This window comes from Dasypus novemcinctus, chromosome 29 (assembly GCF_030445035.2).
Source record: "Dasypus novemcinctus isolate mDasNov1 chromosome 29, mDasNov1.1.hap2, whole genome shotgun sequence".
NCBI lineage: Eukaryota > Metazoa > Chordata > Mammalia > Cingulata > Dasypodidae > Dasypus > Dasypus novemcinctus.
Genome location: NC_080701.1, coordinates 30,910,728 through 30,933,212, shown reverse-complemented (window position 1 = coordinate 30,933,212; position 22,485 = coordinate 30,910,728). Strand labels below are relative to the sequence as shown.

Below are 22,485 nucleotides of genomic sequence, written 5' to 3'. Positions count from 1 at the left end.
GGAATGGCGCGGCACACACGGAGAGCTGACACAACAAGATGGCACAACAAAAAGAAACACAGATTCCCCTGCCGCTGACAATAACAGAAGTGGACAAAGAAGAACAGGAAGCAAATAGACACAGAGAATAGACAGCTGGGGTGGGGGGTGGGGAGAGAAATAAATAAATAAATCTTAAAAAAAAATAATGCAATGGGGGGGTTGGGGTGTGGGGTATTAGGGAACCTCTTATGTTTTTTAATGTAACATTTTTGTGATCTATGTATCTTTAAAAAAGACAATTAAAAAAAAAGAATGCAATGAGGGGGAAGTGGATGTGGCACAAGCAATTGGGCACCCATCTACCATATGGGAGGTCCAGGGTTTGATTCGCGGGGCCTCCTGGGGTTGCATGGTCAGCTGGCCTGAGCAGAGAGCTGGTGCATTTAGAGTGCTGGCCCACACAGGAGTTGCTGGCCCAAGCAGAGAGCTGGCACAGCTAGATGACACAACAAAAAGAGACACGGAGGAGAGACAATAAGAGACACAGCAGAACAGGGAGCTGAGGTGGCGAAAGAGATTGAGCACCTCTCTCCCGCTCTGGAAAGTCCCAGGATTGGTTCCCAGTGCTGCCTAAAGAGAAGACAAGCAGATGCAGAAGAAGACATAGGGAATGGACATAGAAAGCAGACAGCAAGTGTAAAACACTGGGGAGAGGGGTGGATAAATAAATAAATCTTTAAAAAAAGATGAAGAATGTAATGAGGGAGCAGCTATAACTCAAGTGGTTGAGCACTGGCTTCTCATATAAAAGACCCCAGGTTCAATATCAAAATATAAATATAAATAAATAATAGATAAGTAGATGAACAGAAGGCAATGAAAGAAGGAAGAAGGCAAGGGTTCTGGAGGATGGATCAGCAATACAGGAGAAACTCTCTTACACAATTCCTTTTTTTTTAATCTAGAGAAGTTGTGAGTTTACATAAAAATCATGCATAAATTACCGAGTTCCTGTATACCACTCTATTAGTAACACTTTGCATTAGGGTAGTTCATGTGTTAAAAGCAATTGATGAAAGAACAGTTTTTATAATTGTACTATTAACTATACACTCTTACATTTCTATGCAACCAACTCTCCAGAAAAACCAGTATTCCTCATCTTTTCTGTAAAACAAAATGGTTGATGCCCACGGCAAAGCAAAAGCATGTGACCTGTAGGCAGTTGCCCAGTGCACTGGGTCTTCTGCTCCCACCACTTGAGTCTGTTCCCAAACTCATTTATTACAGTTATTCTTGTTTCAGAAACTACATAATTTAATTAAACATTACAAATATTCTTCTTGCTGTTATGTGAACCAACAAGTCAACTTCTTTGGAAATAGTCAATAAAGACAATTCTCATACCTGGCAGGGGAGACACCATGATCACAAGGGTGGCTTGCCCAGGGCGAGGCTTGTCCACTGCACTCCATCTGTGCTGACCCTCGCAATTTCCCCAAAGGTGGGAAACTCGACGGTGTAATTTGTGATAGTGGAGGACTGCATTCGGGCTCTCCCCTGGGGGAAAAAAATGATAAGTCTCTCAAATGAATTGTTCAGATTCCTTTGAAGAGTCTTTACTTTTCACTCTACTTTTAAGAAACCCAGGAACCTTAGATCATGCAATAAGGACATGGTTTATGCAGAAAAGCTGTCATGGCAGCCCAACCAGAAGACCCACTCAAAGAAAGGCCTTGTCCTTACATCAAAAGTTTGGCTTTCTCTCCTGGAAATTAGAAGTTTAAAGTATATATGTAGCAGCTCTCAATTTTAATTGATTCTTTTTTCAGTTCGTCGACTATCAATTCTGTCCATGTGTGATGAAAGGGCTTCTTCTGTACTAAAATCACAGAAAGTCAGCTGAAAGGGACCTCGGAGATCACCTAACCCGGGGGTTCTCCTGCTTGGTAAAACACTAACTGCTGGGCCCTACCCCAGATTTCTGATCCGGTAAGTCAGCATCCCCTCTTCACTGTGAGCTGGTTCTGTGATTGCAAGACCAGTCAAATAGGGTAGTAGCGATGCCGTGCTCATTTCCAGACCCAGGTCTTAAGAGATTAGCAGCTCCCACATGAGTGATTCTTGGAGCTTGTGCTCTGGCAGCTCTGAGCACCTATGTAAGAAGTCTGGAGAGGCCACCTGTAGGCATTCTAGATGATGGCTTTAGCTGAGCCCATCCTGACAAGGAGCCAGACGTATGAGTGAAACCAACTGGCATTCTCCATGCCCGCGCACCCTCCAGTGAATACCAGAGCACGACTTCTGTGGATGCCACATGAAACAGAAGAATTGCTCGGCTGAGTCATGCCCTGATTCGTGACCCATGAGATCACGAGGTATATTAAAACAGTTGTTTCAAGCCCCTAAGTTTGGGGGTAGTTTGTTATACAGCAATAGATAACTGGAACAATATTGAAAAGGCAAAAGCTGTGAGGACCTGGGGGTTCTATTTACAGGCTGAACCCAGAGACAAAAGCAATCTATGTGAAATGTAATAATACGTGACTGATTAGATGTAGGTGACTAGTGAAAGCAAAAAAGGCAAAAATTGAGGTTTTTTTGCTTGGGAGAGACTGTGAGAGCACTGGATGTGTACTAAAATAAAGAGTTGAGAGGCAGGCTTAATTTAGAGGAGGTTTGGGGAGTAGAAAGGTTGAGATGTGGATGACAAAGTCATGAGTTATAATTTTAGACATTTAGACAGCCCATCCCCCACCCCCACCCCCTAAAGTCTTTCAGGGCTCCTCTCAGTTTCCATATCTGGCTTTTCCTGCTGCTCAATTCCCACCCACGCCCCCTCCTTCCTGAATTCAGGTAGCTCTTGTCTGGGTGACTCATTTCAGCACTTAATCATGTACTGTACTATTTTGCATTGTAATGTCCATTTTTCTTACGTTTCTGCCCAACATGCTTGTAAACGCAGGGATGCCAGAACTAGCCTTTTGCCTCCTCCTCGATGCCTCACACGGTCCTTTGGACATTCTTGGTCTTCCTGACACTGTGCAGAAATTGGGCAGACTGGCTTGTGTTACATCAACAGGAAATGGAGACGGGTGGGTTGCAGTGAGAGCCCGAAGGATTGGTATCTTCTCAGTGCCAATGTCTTACTCAGTGCCAGCCTCAGTGAAATAAGTGTATGTCTCTGAAGGTGATTGTTTTGAAGAACAGTACTCAACCCAGTATGACACATTTGGGGCTGTTTGTAATAATGTCACTCTTACACGTGGAGATGAGCATACCCATCTTTAAAGACATGTTGTTTTATTTCCTTGGCAATTCAGTTAAATTTCTCTTCTCCTAGCTCTCAGAAAGCAGTATCCAAGTTCAAACCACATCCTCTCTCCTCCGCTTTGGTATTGCCAGTTCTAACAGAACCCTAAATTCTAAAGTTCTTCAGCCCTATTAAATTAGTCAATCAGCAAATGTTTTTTGATCTCCCACTGTGATTAAACACTGTTCTACGGAGCAAACAAAATAAATGCCAATTACTTCTGGGATTGAACAGAAGAAAGTTCACATCCAAGAGGTGTTGAAATTAGGACATGCTTAATGGAGGAGGTTATGTTTGAAATTGACCTGTAAAAATGAATATAATTTAGTAGACAGAAGTGAAGAAAGAGTCCACAGCTCCAAGGAGCAGTCCTCAGATAAAAAGAAGAGCAGGTCACCCAGGTGGGCAGGAGTTTGGCCATATGCAGAAAGACTGAGATGCAAGGCATGGAGTTTGGCTTGGATTTGGTAAGCAGTGAGAGGCTTTTGAGTTTTGAGACTTAGAATGACAAGGTCTTACGTTTGATACTCTCTGGCATCGTGCCTCATGTGTGCTAGCGATTATTAAGTATTTGTTGATTGATCAATGAACTGCCGAAGCCACTTGCCTGCACCACTGGTGACTTAATCTTTTGGAGACTCAATTTTCCTCTTCTTGACTCTCCGGTGTTCATGCAGCATTTATTCTAGAAAATGGTTCTGCCTTTAAAGACAAAGGAGAAGAGGAACTCCCAGCAAAACGGCGACCGTCAAAGCAGAACCATTTTTAAGTGGAATGATTTCTCCCTACCAAAACTTTACCGCAAGGCCCCATTAAAGAACCGCAGAGACCCAGCATGAAGGCACTATAAATTATGACGCTCCAGACAGCAGGGACAGAGGGCCCCGATTCCCAACGGAGCTCACTGTGCATTTCTCCTTGCAAATCGTCCAAAGCAGATTGAAATCCAGGCCGAAAGCTTGTGGAAAGAGAGAGCTGAGGCAAAGGGCAAAGTATTAAATAATATATAGATTTTCACAAAAGATCATTTCTGCTTAAATAGCCGATTGCTCACGTTGGTGACCAGGTTTGGTGAGGACGGAGGCTGGCCCTGCTGACAGCAGAGGATGCAGGGCTGATGCAATCAGTGGAGGCGCAGTGACCATGTTTAATGGGCTTTTAAATGCCCCAAATGGAAAGCCCAAATTTCTAGGAGCACTGTAAGGTGAAAGCATTTATCCTTGTTTTATTAATCCACAGGAAAGCATGATTGCTCCATGATGCAATCATCTATCCAGAGGGATAAGTTAAAATTCCATACACTCTCCACCCCACCCCAGGAATACTTTCTCCACCTCCAAGATTTCAGAAACCAGCTCTTTGGTATAATTGCCTGCAACGTGAGGTCTCCCATTCTTACCCTTCTCCAAGAGCATCATCCGGCCAGTCGTCCAGGGCTAATGCATTTCCACTGAAGAGAGAACCATGGCTGGCATAGGGGAAGGAGGACTACAATCATCACCCATATCCAGCTGCACAATTTGATTCAGCCTTGCAAATAACTACCTGCCCGTTCACCCAAGGCAAATGTTGATTTATGCTGAATGCTAAGTGAGCGGAAAAGAATGATGACTCACTTTCATTGTATGACCTTTTTACTTTCACAAGGAGAAAGCAGACAGCTTAAGAAGAAAAGCCATTTGTCCTCTGCTGATTTCCTATAGTATGAAGTCTATATCCCTCTGCCTGATCTTCAAGGACCTACCTTCCAATGCAAGTCCCACCACTTGCTAATGGAATCTAGGCTCTTCTATATCCTCTTCAGCCCCCAAATCAACATGCCGTGTTGTGTTTCTTTGCTCATAACGTGCTCCTTTCCATAAAATATTGTTTCCTCTCCTCTGCCTAGATCGACGATCACCCCTCACCCCATTCTCTTAAAACTATCCCTCTTTCCCTGTTGACTTCACCCTTCTGAGGCCAGAGCATTCACAGAATCACCAAAGCAAGCCAGAACACCATCAGGCAATTGTCTTCCTCCAATTGTTTGGGGAGCTCACAAGCTTTATTTCTAATTGTAATTACCCTGACAGGGAGGGGCCTGGCTTCCTTCTCTATTCCTCACAGTTAGCAAAACAGAGGAATCAACTTTTATTTGGCATTTTGTAATTAAATAGCTATATTTATTTTTCATGTCATGACTATATATAATGTGCTATAATTGCATAGATAACATGTTTGAAGGGTTCCGTTTCTAAATGGAAAAATAAATGTTTATATTCGATAAAATTATAAACTGCCTAGTGCAAAAGAAAAATGGAGAGAGCAATAATAAACACTTGTTAATATCAAGGCCAATTGTGTGTTTAACTTATGGTCCAGCAAATATTGGAGGTGAATGGCTTGCTCATCCAAAGAGTCAACTCTTTCAAGCTAGCCTAACCACTCCCATTTTTTAGTTTTCACTTTGTTGGTTGTTGCTATTGTTACTGTGACTGTTTATTTGATGGTGATGGTAATGATGATGATGATAAACATCTGACATTTATGGAGCGTTTACTAAATACCAAGTGTTGTTTACAGCACTTTACCCACATTGTCTCATTTAGTCCTCATCACATTTAGTCCTCATCACAACTACATGAAAAGCATCTCCATTTTAAGGAAACTCAGAGGCCGAATGTGAGTAACTTGGTACCAATAGTAAGGGGCAGAGTTAGGATTTGAACTCAAGCAGGCTGAATGCAGAGCTTGAGTTCTAAGTGGAGCATCCTTCCCTCTCCCTGTGTTTATGCAGGAGTCAGGATGACGGAAAGTCAAAACCTTTTTCCTGAAGGTGTTAGAAATGATTTAACACTTTATATTTTCTAACTACTTTCACCCGCTTTAGCTCATTTGATCCAGACATAAGACCTCTGTGGAAAGTAGATTGTGAATCTCTGCACTTATTAAGAGTTAGGGAAATAGATGCCTTGCCCGAGAGCACAAAGCAGGTCAGCAGAGCCACGAAGGCATGCAGCTGAATCCGTAAGTGCTACCTTCATCTTACAGCAAAATTAACTGAGGCACCAAGAGACGACTTGCTCAGAGTCATGCACTAAAGGAGCAGAAAAGCACATCTAGAGCTGGACTTGGCAACTTGCAATCCATGTCTTTCCCTTGCTGCACCCAGGCCCTTAGCATCTTCCCAAAATGCAGGGCAAAAAGGGGCCCTGGTCAGATATGATGGGACCTACGACAGACCAGGTCTGCCTCTGGGGAAGGCATGATGCACAGGCTTTGAAAATGGTGCAGGAAGCAGTTCATAAACTTTCTTGACCAAAGCAAACTTTTCAGCCTTCTACTAATGTCTCTTTGTAGAACTAATATTCTGTGAAAGTCAATTTAGGAAACAGTACATAATAGATATATTGGGAGATGCATGTATAAATAAATGTAATTTCTTCCTGCTCTTGGAACCAGATGTAAAAAGAAAAGAATAATAGTTCCTGTCCTTCCTTCTCACCTCCTAAGCTCTCTGCTCTTCCACCACCATCAAACCTACTCACTGCACTGCTCTACTCTACAGTGAAACAGTATAAGAAAGTTTTTCACCCATTTAGATGAAGCATAATGGAAAATAAACACTCTCCAAAGAAGGGACACCTGTATTACTGCATACACACACACACATACACACCCACCTGCCTTGAATTCTGGTCTTTCCTTGGCATCTTAGCCTTGCTACATCACGGCCTTTGCATAAGTTGGCCTCTGTGGGGTTTGGTTATATCCCACTGTTCCTTTGGGGTGTGTTTGTTTGTAGAAAATAAAGGATGTAATGACCACAGCAAAGACAGTTGTGTTGTTTCTGACCCGAAATGGTCTCTTAGAGGGAGCTAGAATTTGATTTTAAAAACTAAAGAAACACGAACAAATTATCCACCCGCTGCCACCTCACTTTGCAATGGGTCGTAACAGGGATGTGTGAAAACGGTAATTCCCTTACGAGAGGAAAAAAAGTGGCAAATAGACAGTGAGTTATTAATAACTGATATTCCTTCCTCCCGCCCAGGGGGCCGGAAACCGGCACAGGAGGCTGAGGTCGCCGAGGCCCGGCCTGCCCGCCGCACGCCTGGGGGGCCCGTGGGAGCCGGGTCGCGCCGTCCCAGTGCCCACCAGACGCGCCCTCTCACGGGTGGCCTGAGCTCCAGGGGCCACAGCGTCGCATCCATCCTTCCACGCCCCCGAGAGGGCAGGCGGCCCGGGGGCGCCCAGAACCTCTTCTCTCGGCGCCCCCCGCCCCCGCAGCCAAGCGGGGGTCTAGCGAGAGGGGGAAAGGGCGCGTGGGCTGGAAAAGGGCACAGCTCGCCGGGGGGCTGAGGGCGGCCTCCACGCCTTTCTTGAGAAGGACCTCGCCGATCGCTTCCCTCCTCATTATTTCAGGATTATTGTAATTTCATGCAAACACTCCTTCCCAACGCAGCCCCTGACAGCCTTGGTTCTTGTTTGGTGCCGGCCCCCAGCGATGCTAATAAATGGCTTCCGGATCATTTTTATTCATTTTGCGCATTTCACTCACAGTACTTCATGTGACTTATGTAGCCCCTGCAGCTCATATTTCTATTTGAATTGCAGGGCAAGTAGTGAGTTTTAACATTCCAACTGCACACACATTCTTCTTTGCCTCGAAATGAAAGATCATTTGAACTTTGAATTGCATTAGCATGACATTTTTCTACTAAATTACCCTGGCTGCACTCAACAGCCTGAAAAGAAACAAACCTCTTTTAACTCTGTAGGCTATGTGAGTGAATAAACACCGGAGGAAACGCCAACAGAGCAGCGGAGGGAGGCTTGCCAGCAAGGCTGGGTCCTCCCGCTGCTGTGCGTGGGGGGAGGCGTGGGGGGCCCGGCGCGGGGGGGGACCGGGGCACTTGCCATCCCACCTGGACCACGCCTGGAGGCTTTGGACAGAGGAAGCAGAAACTAAAACGTTCTCAGCAGCTGTTGCTTTGTCAAAACGAAACAAATCCCCCAAAAAGGTGCAGATTGTCAACCCTTTTTTAAAGTGAGAATGTTTGCTTTTTTTTTTGGATTATAACTGTAGAAAGTGCTTATTGCGAGAAATCTGGAAAATACAGAAGGAATAAAGGAGAAAATGAAAGCCACCCCATACTCTCACTCCTTAGAGAAACTGCCTATAACTTTTGAGGGTATTTTTTTTTTCCCAGATCCTTTTGGAAGATCAGCAGGGTCCTATTCAATTACATATGTCGATACCATTGCTTTGTTTATCTTGCATAAATTGGAATATAAATATATGTACTTATAGATATATACACATATGATTTGGATTTTTCTTTAGGTGACATTTCTTTTGTGAGCATTTTTCCATTTCTTTAAAAATCACGATTTGCAACGGCTGCATAAAATACTTCATCGTGGGAACGTACCTGACTGATTTCATCATTTCTCTATTAGTATAGATCAACGCTGCTCCCAGTGTTTGTTTTTATAGGCAATGCTGTAATGAACATCTTTTTGCACATAATAGCTTTAACTGATAATAGTTACCATTTCTTGAGCACCTACTGTGTTTTAGGCGTGATAATAGACATATTACAAAGAATATTTAACCCTGGTAGTCTCCCTTAGAGGTAGTCATTGTTCTGTACCTTTTATAGGCACAGAAATTGAGGTGCAAAGATTAACCAACCAGTTCAAACTAGCAGGTAGTAAGGAGCAATTCCAGGATTCGACCCCAGGCTTTCTGACTCCAATATTGGGATCACTTCAGCTCTACCACCATGCACTCCCATGGCAGGGCCCTTCTCTGACGGTGGCAGGAAAAGATGTTGAAGATCACCTGCCTAAGGCCCAGCCCCGCCTCAGGAGTCCACACAGGCACCCCGTCAGAGTCCCAGCAGCTCAGCAGGGGGCTGAGATTTATTTGCCTTAGGCAAGAAACGGGCCTTTATTTTTTCAAGGAGGTGGGAGAGGAAAGGGAGATTCGGCTTCGGATAATACAGAGACAGGGTTCCTCTGCTTCTCACTGCCTACAGAAGGATCTGGTTTTAATAAAAGTCACTGCAGGGCAGTGGATGTGCCTCAATGGATAGGGCATCTGCCTACCACATGGGAGGTCCAGGGTTCAAACTCTGGGCCTCCTTGACCCGTGTGGAGCTGGCCCACGCGCAGCGCTGATGCACACAAGGAGTGCCGTGCCACGCAGGGGTGTCCCCCACGTAGGGGAGCCACACGTGCAAGGAGCGCGCCCCACAAAGAGAGCCGCCCCGTGCAAAAACAGTGCAGCCTGCCCAGGAGTGGCGTCGCACACACGGAGAGCTGACGCAGCAAGTTGACACAACAAAAAAGAGACACAGATTCCCGGTGCCGCCGAGAATACAAGCAGACACAAAAGAACACACAGCGAATAGACACAGAGAGCAGACAACTGGGGGAGGAGGGGGCAGATAACTGGGAGGGGAATAACTAAAAATAAATAAATAATAAAAGTCACCACAGACCTGAAGAAGCCACCTGGACCCCTCAGGCTTCAAGCTAACCTGACTATGGGGTGCAGAGCAAGTGTGAGCAGCAAGAGGGCGCGAGAAACAACTGACATCTTCTCCATGTTTGTTAGCACAAAACTCCAGCGATAGATATGACTTTCCTGTTTAAAGGAATCCTACGGCTCACCTTACAGGTTGACATGTAAACATGTTGTCATTCCTACCAAATGGACCAGTGATGATAAGGAATCTTAAGCACCTGAGCATCAGAGTAGACGCATCACAGTCACCCTCATAAAGCCAGCCGAGTCTCTCATTTGCTGAAGCTCCACGATAAAGCAGTAGTTCCCAGCACTACCCTCCTCCCAAGAGCTGTGCAAGGCGGCCTTGGCCTTGCGGTGATATGGAAAAGATCCACACGTCTCCCCACCTCTTCACATCGCCCCGCCGCCCTAACGTGAGGTCTCCATCTGAGCTCCAGAGCTACAGCTCTCAGACAGCGCAGACAGGCAGGAAACACTGCAGATTCTACTCTCGGAATTCACAGACCACGTGCGGCGCCCTGGGAGAGGTTGAACAGCGCATCGGGCCCTGGGTTAAGGCTACGCATCTCTTCCTTCCTCTCCTAAACTTTGCAAAATCAGGAGAAGCACCCCTAACGGACTGAAGAGGAAACCAGGAATCGGGTAGTTGAGTCAGAGGCATGAGCTTCTCCTGAACCGTGCTGGGAACGCTCGCTGAGAAGTTCCTCGAGTTCTTGCAGCAGAGTGATGCAGAGAGAAGAATGCTCGGACTTCGGCTGGAGACCTGCCCTGGAATCCCGACCCTGCCAGTCTTAGGTATGTGGCTTCGGGTAAGTCAGTTAACCTCTCTGAATCCCAGTTCCGTCATCTACAAAATGCACTTATTCATGGCAAGCAACTTATTCATTGAATTTCATTTGTCTCTTGGTGGCTATGTGTAACCGATAACATCTACTGCGTGATTACTCTGTGCAAGCACAGTGATAGATGCCCTTTAAACATTGAGCAATGAAGCAAGCAAGGTGTCTGCCACCCCAAGGAGCCCGCTACCCTGTGAAAAGACATGTGAATATATGTGGACATGTGACACATGTATGAACAAATAAGTATGTAAACACAAATTGGAATGAGTGCTATTTTGGTAAATGAACAGGGTGCAGAGACAAGCAATATTGGGAAAAAAGAAGACTTACTCAGTTAGAGATGATACTTGACCTTATCAGATAGCCAAAAGGCCCAGCCAACACTTGACAGGTAGTATGTAACAATTAATGCTAGCTATTATTATTAAAATCATCATCATCATTTGAACCTCCCTGCCCCCTTGAAATCACTATAAGGAAAATATACAACCGCAATTCCATTCCCTATAAGAATACAAAGCCCACTTCAAAACGTCTGTAAAACTCCTAAGGAGAATTCCTTTGATCACTCCCAGCTGTGAACTCCTCTGCGCTCAGTTTATGGATCATCTGACCATTTCACACACGCTGTTTCTATAACACTCTACCCTGACCCAGATGGGAAATCCAACCTCTACCTGGGGTTTCTGCCATAAATAAATAAACAAATGGATAACTCTCAGACACAGAAAGTTTGTGTTTAGTAGAATTTACCGAAGGACTAGGAAAGCAATGGAGAAGAGTTTAAGTAGGCAGCAAAGGGGGGAAAAAAACAAACTTAAAATCAAACACCAGGCTTTTCCATTCGAAAGTGTCTCTGGGCCTTGCACAGTTCACTTCATTCCTGCACATCATGGTTTGCCTTTGTTCTGGAGGAAACATATTTTCCCTTATCTTTTATTGTTCTTGCACCTGTTAGCGTGCATGCTCTCAGAGATTCACCTTTCACCCTAGACAACTTAGCAAGAGATTTTCTTAGAGACAGTCTTCTCCTTAAATTAAATTCTGATGTGAGCTGATGAAATTACATTTTTACCCCTGCCTCATTATTATGACCGTGCTTAATGCCGTTATTTGTATTAAGTTTGACACTTTAGGAAAGGGCTTGCAGTTGTGGCTTCCATGAATTGTAGCATCTATTGCAGGTGGGTGGTGTTGCCTAACATACAAGACACCAGGACACGTTCTGTTGTAGGCCACAGCAAGCTAGTGTTTCTGAAATGGATCTGCCCAGTAGACCACACATGCCATAAAATGGAGAACACCAAAGTCATTGCCTGCTTCACTCTGACCCATCTGTACCATTCATTCTTTCCAGGTATAACTACTTAAACATGGCTCCTAAAACCCTAGAGGATGAGGTGCCAGACTTCCATCTCCCTGCCCTTCCTGGCCTCAAAATCAAGGTCCCGAAACATTTTTTTTCCTGAGAATCCAATAAGTAAAGTCTAGGACTTACTTAATGAAGATTCTGAAAGCCCAGTGTTGCCCTGAATCACTGGGCAGGGGTGCAGAAGCAGGACTGGGGCTCCAGGCACACTGAGTGGAGGGGATTAGCAACCTTCACCCAGCATCTGGCTACAGAAGTTCTGGAAAACTACTTCATCACTGTTCTTTGGGGGAGCCATTCCTTCTTACATCCCAGACCATGCGGTAGGCATAAGATAATTAAACTCCTACTCCAGGGCCTTCGTGATGAGTTCAGTGACCCAACTGTTTTGACTCTTGTGGGACAGAAGTTCTCTTTTCCCCTGGATTTGAACCTTGAAGAAAGTAAGGTCTGGAGCTATAATTGTGAGTTTCCAAAGGCCACCATGTGGAAACAACATGAAGGAGAGGAGAACTGAAAGAAAGGGGCCAGGCCCAATATCGTCTTTGAGCCTTGAATCTAGCCAAGCCTGAAAATTGTCCTATTCCTGAACTTTTCAGTCACATGAGCCAATTAGCATCCTTTTTAGCTCAAAGTACTTTGTCAGGTTTTCTGACCCATGAAACTGGAAACCTGTCATTGAGGACACAGATCTGATGGGAGATCAGGGATCTGCTTCCTAATATATCCTCTCCCCTCTTAGCCCAAGGGTTGATTATTACAGGCTACTTCTAAGGCTGAAACAAGCACTCACACATGCTTCACGGAAGGAATTTAACCTGCATTTACTCCAAGCAAAGATACAAAATCAGAAATCTGAAGAAAGAAAGAGGAAGAATCTGACAATGCTCCCCTGGTGTTTATTTCTCAACAACATTCAAAGGCTTTTACTGAATTTGACCAAATTTCCTGCAAGTTTAATCAAAACATAACGTATATTGTACCTGTGACTCTACCTGCTCTCTCAAAGAAAGGTCAACTAGTATTATTTTTCATATGGTGATGCCTTCTGTCATCGGAGTGATGTCCATGTGAATGAATAGGTTTTCAGGGATTCACAAAGAATGCTCAAACCAAATTGGGGTGACCTGTACAGGGTCTCCGCATTCAAGGCACATCCACTCTGCCATATTAAAAGGTATTGTCTAGAGGATTTTGTGGCAATTACTGAGCTTATTAAATAGCACTGAATTCACGTTTATCTTAAGACACTGTAGAGTCTCCATTTTTTAATTAAAGTATGGGCAAATTTGCAGTGCTTTACCTCTCATACATGTTATGTATCCATGTAATTTTTGTGTCATAATTCTGGATGTTCATAGGATACTTGGTGGCCAATATGCTGGAATGTCCCCATTTAGAAGGGATATTTCCAATACTAGTGTTTGGATACTGTATATATCATGACGTAATGAGAGTCCACAAGGAAAGATAAGATTGCCATGTGAACCCCCAGGGGGACGAGCATTCAGCTCCCTCATTCAATCTCTTCATTCAAGGCCACCGCCTTGTCAAATGACCAGTTGTCATCCTAACAGGAGGGGGCTGAATGGATATGGTAATTGGCAATATATCCCAGTGAGGAGAGGGCTAGTCCTATGAAAAATATTTATGAAAGGAAATCTGCTAAGATTTGCAAACAAGGATTGTGTCTGTCATCTTTGCCTTTCTATAGTGATCCTAGGAAAACATGGTTATGTGTGTCTTTGATTAAATTCACTTACCCAGGAAAGCAGATGTGGCTCAAGTGATAGAACTCCCACCTACCAAATGGGAGGAACTGGGTTCTATCCCTGGGGCCTCCTGGTGAAAAAGAAGAAGAGAAAGCGTGCCCACACAGCATGCGAGTGCCTGCGTGGTAAGCCAGGGCTGTGTGCAAGTGAGTCATGCAGCAAGATGATGATGCATCAAAAGAGAGACAAGGGGAGAGTCAAGGTGAAGCACAGCAGAGACCAGGAACTGAGGTGGCACAGCTGACAGGGAATCCTCCCCATCAGAGGTCTCCAGGATCGAATCCTGGTGAATCCTAGAGGAAAGAAAATGAGAAGAGAAGACAACACAGACGGCAAAAACAGCAGGGCAGGAGAAGGGTAAGGGGGGGAGGAAATAAATAAATCTTTTAAAAAAAATTCACTTACCCACACTCAGCTTAAATTTCCCAATTTTAAACTGGAAGCGATGATTACCTCATAGGCTGGCAGTCAGGATTAAATGAAATAAGGCAGGTAACAGTGCTTGGTACTATGCTTGGCACATAGCAAGTGGTTGAGAAGTATTATTCATTACTTCTTTAGGAAGTACTGGGGTTTGAACCCAGAACCTCATACATGGGAAGCAGGTGCCCGACCACTAAGCTACACCTGCTCCACATTCATTATTTTTAACACAACAAGAATGCCAGAGACACATTCCTGATATGCTAGAGGTAAAATAAGTAAAGATTTCAATGATTATACAGCATTCACCCATTCATTCAACCTTTATACTTTCAAAATCATTACTGAGTATAACTCGTAATATTTTAGAGAAAGAGAGAGAGCCCAGCAGCAGGAGATCAAATATAGGTAGACATGACTCAAGTGATAACATGCTTAGGTGGCTTTATACAATAAACAACCAGGAGCAAGAGAATTTGAGTAAGAACTCTGTTTTAGGAATTCCAACCTGGTGATAGGATACAAGATGGATTAGACGCAGGAGAGATAAGATGAGATGTTATCAGAATCATCTAGTTGGGGGTAAGAAGCACTTGAACCAGGGCTTAACAATGGGAGTGAAAAAGGATTAGATGCACACGTAGAATTGTCAGATCTGTTTGTGGTTTGAAGCCAAGGAGAGGAAGAAATCTTTGAAACCCACAGAATACTATTCTTTGAAAAATTCCTCGTTAGACCCATGTTAGAATTCCTTCTACTTGTAACATTGACATAAAGACAGTGGTCACTAGAGGTTCTGAGGGGAGGGAGAGGGAAATAGGTGAAACATGGGGCATTTGGGGGACACTGGAGTTGTTCTGCATGCTATTGCAATGACAAATACAGGCTATTACACGTTTTGTCAAAACGTATAAAATCGTGCAGTGCAAAGTGTAAACCGTAATGTAAACCATACACCATGGTTAGTAGCAATGCTTCAATATGTGTTCATCAGTTGTAGCAAATGTACCTCACTAATGAAAGTTGGTGTTAGTGGGGGAATATGTAGGAGGGGAGGAGGTGGAGTATAGGGAAATCTCCTTTATTTTCAATGTAACAGTTACGTAATCTCAAGCTGCTTTTAAAAAGGAAGAAGAAAAAAAGAGATTGGCAAACACTACCCAAAAAAACCGAATTCTTTCTTCCAAAGAAGGTGGAAGAAAAGGAGGTGGGAAATGAGAAGGACAAGTCAGGATCTCAAGCACAGAGAACAGAAGAAAATAGAAATAGAGAAGGGGCATCAAATAGTGGTATTTTAGTAGCTTCCATGCATGGCTGGACCATACGGTAAGTATATGATTAACTTCTTAGAAAACTGCAAACTGTTTTCCAAAGTGGTTGAGCTATTTTACATTCCTCATGGCAGTGTGTGACAGTTTCAGTTTCTCCACATCCTCATCAACACTTACTATGTTCAGTCTTTTTCATCTGAAACATTCTAATACGTGTGTAATGGTATCTTCTGTGCCTTAATTTGCATTTTTCTAATGACTGATGACTTTAAGCATATTTACATGTGCTTGTTTGCAAGCAGTTTTTCTTTGGTCAACTGCCCAGATCTGCCCATTTTTTGCTATGGTGCGTTCTTAACATTCAGTTTTGAGAATTCTTTATAAATTTGGGAAATACATGCTTTATCAGATTTCTGATTTGTGTATATATTCTCACAGTCTTTGTGGCAGTTTGAGATTATTTATAAATCCCCAAAAGAGAGATTATGTTTATAAACTAATCTATTCCTCTGGTTGTAATACCCTTTAAATGCATTAGTTTCAGTTTTAAGATTAGCGCTTTGATTTGACCACATCAGAAGGGGGTGAATTCTACCAATCATACCAGAAAGAACTAACACCAATCTTGTTTAAACTCTTCCAAAAAATAGGAGAGAGAACATTGCCTAACTCATTCTATGATGCCACCATCACCCTAATACCAAAGCCACGTAAAGATGCCACAAGAAAACTACAGACCAATCTCTAACAAAACTGAATACCAAAATCCTCAACAAAATACTTGCTAATCGTATTTAGAAACACATCAAATGAATTATTCACCATGACCAAGTGGGTTTCATCCTTGGTGTGGAAGGATGGTTCAACAAAAAAAAATCAATCAATGTAATACACCACATTAACAGATCAAAAGAAAAAAATCACACTATCTTCTCTATTGATGTGGAAGAAGCATTTGACAAAATACAGCATCTTTTCTTGATAAAAACACTTCAAAAGATAGGAATAGAAGGAAACTTCCTCAACATGATAAAGGGTATACATGAAAAGTCCACAGCTAACATCATATTCAATGGTGAAATGCTAAAGGCTTTGCCTCTAAGACCTGTAATAAGACAAGGATGCCCACTGTCACTGCGCTTATTTAACATTGGGTTAGAAGTACCTGCTCAAGAACTTAGGTAAGAAAAGATATAAAAGGCATCCAAATTGGAACAAATTGGAAAAGAAAAGTAAAAATTTCACTATTTGCAGATGACATGATCCTATACATAGAAAGCCCTGGGATATCTACCAAAAAAAGCTTCTAGAATTGATAAACGAGTTCAGTAAAGTGCAAGATATAAGATAAACATGCAAAAACCAGTAGCAGTTCTGTATATCAATAATGAGCAATCTGAGGAGGAAATCAAGAAAAAAATTCCATTTTCAATAGTTACTAAAAGAATCAAATACCTAGGAATAAAATAACTAAAGATATAAAGGACTGGTACACAGAAAACAATATAATACAACATTGTGAAAGGAAATCAAAGAAGACGTAAACAAATGAAAGAATATTTCCTGTTCATGGACTGGAAAACTAAACATCATTAAGACCTCTGTCCTACCCAAATTGTTTTACAGATTTAATGCATTCCCAATAAAAATTACAACAGCATTGTTTACTGAATTGGAAAATCTAATTAAGAATTTTATTTTGATGGGCCAAGGGCCACAAATAGCCAAAAGCATATTGAAGAAGAAAAACAAAATTGGAGGAATCACACTACCTGATTTTAAAGCTACTACAAAGCTACAGTAGTCAAAACTTCATGATATTGGTGCAAGCATAGACATTCTGACCAATGGAAACCATTTGAGAGTTCTGATATAGATCCTCATATGTATGGTTAATTGATATTTGACAAGGCTACCAAGCCACCCAAGTGAGACAGAATGTCCTCTTCAACAAATGGTGCTTAGAGAACTGGGTATCTATATCCAAATGAATGAGAGAGGATTACCATCTCACACCCTATACAAAAATCAGCTCAAAATGGATCAAAGACCAATATAAGAGCCAAGACCATAAAGATCCTGGAAGATAATGTAGGGAAGCATCTATGAGATCTTGTAGTAGAAAATGGTTTCATAAACTTTATACCCAAAGTGAGACCTCCTTAAAATTAAAAGCTTTTGCCCTTCAAAGGAGTTCATCAAGAAAGTGTGAAAAGGTAGCCTACTCAATGAGAGAAAATATTTGGTAGCCATTTATCTGATAAGGGCCTAATATCCAACATATACAAAGAAATCCTACATCTCAAAAATAAATAAACCAACTACCCATTTAAAATGGGCTAGAGATTTGAATAGACACTTCTCCAAAAAAGAAATATAAATGGCAAAAAAGTACATGAAAAGATGTTCAACATCACTAGTTAATAGGGAAATACAAATCAAAACTACAATGAGATATCATCTTACACTTATTGACTAGATGCTATTTAAAAAAAAAAAAAACCAGAGAACTACAAGTGTTGGAAAGAATGTGGAGGAAAGGAAACCCTTATCCACTGCTGCTAAGAATATAGAATGGGGCAGGCATTGTGGGGGACCATTTGGTGTTCCTCAGGAAGCTATTTATAGAACTGCCATATGATCCAGCAATCCCACTTCTGGGTATATACCCAGAAGAATTGAAAGGAGGGACACAAACAGATATATGCACACCAATGTTCATAGCAGCATTATTGACTATCATCAAAAGTTGGAAGCAATCCAAGTGTCCATCAACAGATGAATGGGTAACAATTTGTAGTATATGCATACAATGGAATATTACTCAGCTGAAAGAAGGAATGCAATTTTAGCACATGGGACAATATGGATGAATCTTGAAGACCTTGTGTTGAGTGAAGTAAGTCAATCACTGAAGGACAAATATTATATGACCTCATTGACATGACATAAGCAAATTGAGCAGACTCAGAGATCTAGAGTCTAGAAGACAGGTTATCATGAGACAGAAAGGGATTTGAGGGTGGTGAGCAGATGCTCAATATGGGCAAAATCTATGATAAGGTGGAAGGGGTTGGTTGGGCAGTGGATGGGGGTGATAGTGGTGCAGTGATGTGATTGGGTTCACCGGTGCTAGAATGGAGGGGGAGAAAGTTGGGGGGTTGGGTTGCACTATCCATGGAATTGCAGGGAGGGCTAGAGGAAAGAACTGATGACCTCTGGGGATTTGTAGGTCTGTGGTTAAAACTACAATGATGGAAATGTTCTTTTGGCAAATATGGCAGGGGAGGGTTACTGGAGCAGGGCATCAGGTATGGGGAGATATGTGGGATAGGGCTCACCTGGGGCATGCTTTCTTTATGGAATGCAAAAGTGTTCATCTTGTCATGAAGTGTTTTCTCAGTGGAGAAAACACTTCATGTTTGGTATTGTGTGGTGGAGATCCACACAATAAAAAAGAAAATATTAAACTCCATCCTGGGGAATCCTGCTATGTTCTCAATGAGAGGGGCAAGAATCTCTCCAGAACACAGGCAGTACCTAATAAAAGAAAACAGACCAATATGTCAAGCCTCCAATATTATTGCATCTAACTATGAATCTTATTCTTCAAAACTTGAAACTTAGTGGTTACCATAGATTCCAAGGGGAGGGGGCAGGGAATAGAATAGATGGAACATATGGCATTTTAAAGGCATTGGAATTGTTCTGCATGATTATGCAATGATGGATACAGGCCATATAGAAATTTGTCAAAACCTATAGAAGTGAACAGTGCAAAATGTAAACCATAATGTAAAGCATTGACCATAGTTAGTAGCAATGCTTCAATATTTGTACATCAATTGTAACAAATGTTTCATACACATGTAAAATATTATTGATAGGTGATAGTGGGAGAAGTGGAGGGGGTTGGATATAGGGGAATCCCCTATATTTTCTATGTGACTTTTCTGTATCATAAAGCATCTTTGAAGACAAAGAAAAAAAAAATAAGATAGTGAGCGAACATACAGAAGAAATTGTCATCGTACATAAAGGACAACAGATCTTATGGTGATGAAGGACACACAAAAATTTTTATTTTCTATTTTTTTCTTTTATTTGTTATTTTTTATTATCATTATTTTTCTTATTATTTATTTGTTTAATTTTTGGCTTTGTGTTTGGGGAGATTTTGGATTGCAGAAGGGTCATGGCAGTGGCTGGGGAAGATCACTAGTGTGGGTTATCAGTGATGGGGGGATGTGTGGGGAGGGGTACACCTGAGGCATGCTGATGAATATGTTTAAGTGGTCATGGGGCATTGTCTCAGTGGTAATGACCCACACAATAACTAAAACAATATTCAATTCCCATCTAGGGAAGTCCTGCTACCTTCTCTAATAAAGTGGCAAGAATCCCCCAAGTACATAGGCAGTGCCTAGTGAAGGAGGACAAACCATTAGGCCAGCCTCTTGATATTGATGGTTGTATTTATGAACCCTGTTCTTGTGAAATTGAAACTTAGCCTAGTATTATATATTGCCTAGGAGTTCCTCCTGAAAGTCTCCTTATTGCTCAAATGTGGCCTTTCTCTAAGACAACTCAGCATATATATGTACTACATTCCCCCACGCATGGGACATGATTCCTGGGAATGAACCTCCCTGGCACTGAGGGATTATTACCAAGCACCACCTAGTGATTCATTTAGAAAAATTCTTTGACCAAAAGGGGGAAATATGAAATACAAATGATAAAAGAGGTTGTTGATGTGGGAGGAGTGGGGGGGGGTGAGGTGTGGGGTATGTGGGAACTTCTTATATTTTTTAATGTAACATTTTTTGTGATATATATGTCTTTTTTAAAAAAGACACTCTAATAAAAGCAACTCCCATGTAAAATAAAATAAAATAAAAGGATAAAAAAATACAAATGAGGGTTTTTTTTTAAGATTTATTTTATTATTTATTTCTTCCCCACCCCTTCATTGTTTGTTTTTGCTGTCTGCTCTTTGTTTGCTGTGTGCTCTCTCTGTGTCTGCTTGTCTTCTTTTAGAAGGCACCAGGAACTGAAACCGGGACCTCCTATGTGGGAGGGAGGCACCCAATTGCTTGAGCCACATCTGTTCCCTGCTTGTTAGGTCATTTAGGTGCATCATCTAGTTGCATTGTCTAGTTGTATCAGCTCATCATGCCAGCCTGTTGTGCCAGCTTGCTGTCTTCTCATCTTCTTTAGGAGGTGCTGGAAACTGAACCTGGGACCTCCTATGTGGTAGGCAGGTGCCCAACTGCTTGAGCCACATCTGCTTCCCTAGAAATGAGTTTTTGTGGCTATGAGTTTTCCAAGTGAGTCAGGAAGTCACTCCAGATGTTATGCTTATGCATGTCTCAGCAGGAGCTCATTGACTGCCACAGTAAAGAGTGCCTCAAAAAGGTGTGCTCCTGAGGGATTTAGACTCATCTAGACACTATAGACAGGGAAGACAATCTCAGAAATTCAGCACCCTGTCAGTGGGCCTTACTTTGGAATAAATGCTCTCCAGTATAACAGAGTTAGACCTATTTATAATTTCCCTACACATGACTCTTCTGCCCCTTTTATTTGAACCTGTAATTAGCACTACACTTGCTAAATATATGGCCAAGGGACTTAAATCTTCAGTCTATTCATATGCCACTTGAGCCCTGCATCTCAGCAGAGTTGCAATACCTGCTCTCTAGTTCACCAGACTCATCCAGGACAACTAACAAAAGGATGATGATGACAATGCCCACCCCAAAAAAACAGAGTATCCACAACTAAAGCAAGATAGTTCCATCCATCTGCCCCAGGGGAGCTAAGCCCACTCTCAATCAGAAACAAAGTGGGCATCACCATCCCTCTTCAAGATTGAGGAATAAGCAAACACAGGGGGGGGATGCAACTATGGATTAAAGTTGACATATTATTATTATAGCAATGAAAGGACTTGCATCATTGATATAAAGGCAGTGGCCACAGAGGTTCTAGGGGGAGGGAGAAGGAAGAATATGTATAACATAGGGCATATAGGGGACATTGCAATTGCCCTGAATGGTATTGCAATGACAGATACAGGGCATCATACATTTTGTCAAAACCTATAAAATCGTGTGGTGCAAGGTAGAAAGTATAATGTAAACTATAGACGCTTCGATGTGTTAATCAATTGTAACAAGTGTATCACACTAATGAAAGATGTTGTTAATGCGGGAAAGTGTGGGAGGGGTGGGGATGGGGCATATGGGAATGCCCTATATTTTTTATGTAATATTTATATAATCTAAAGCTTCTTTAAAAATTAAAAAAAAAATTTTAATGGTAGGAGAAAGCCTTGCTTAGCCTCTCTACCACCACTTCCTAAAGCGGTATGGAGCTAGCACATGCTTCCATTGTGGGTGCCCAATATTGTTCTAGAGGGAGCAGTTTAACCCTATGTGCATACTGGGGTGCCTGTGTATCTGTGCTAATCCATTGAGTGGCATCCTGAAAGACTAAACCAGGAAATTCACTTCTGGCTCACCTTCCCAGAACTTGCCTGCATGCTGAAGCAGCTTTCAGACAGCTAAAGCCCTATACGAAACAAATCAAACAAGACAATTGAAATGATTCAGGCTGAGGAGCATAAAGAAAAAAGAATTTTAAAAATTGAACAGAGTATAAGAGACCTGTGGGAAACCATCAAGTATACCAATATAAGCATTATCAGTGTCCTAGAAAGAAAAAAAGAGAGAAAAGCAGAAGGAATAAATAAAGAAAAAAAAAAAAAAACAGAAAACTTCCCAAATATAATGAAAGACAAGAATATGCACATTCAAGAAGCCCAAAGAAACCCAAACATGATCAATTCAAAGAGAACCACACCCAGACACCTGGTATTCAAACTGTTGAATGTCAAGGACAAGATAAGAGTTTTGAAACCTTCAAGAGAAAGGCAACATGTTAGGTAAAAGGGACTCCCAATAAGATTAAATACTGATTTTTCATCAAAAA

General features: G+C 42.2%; 1 non-coding gene across 1 annotated transcript; it reads left to right on the top strand.

The window, feature by feature from the left end:
• The first annotated feature begins 1,381 nt into the window (after positions 1-1,381).
• Positions 1,382-1,545, top strand: LOC111761016 (U1 spliceosomal RNA). The gene has a single exon (XR_002794504.1). It is a non-coding gene; the product is annotated as a U1 spliceosomal RNA (small nuclear RNA).
• Positions 1,546-22,485: the final 20,940 nt, after the last annotated feature.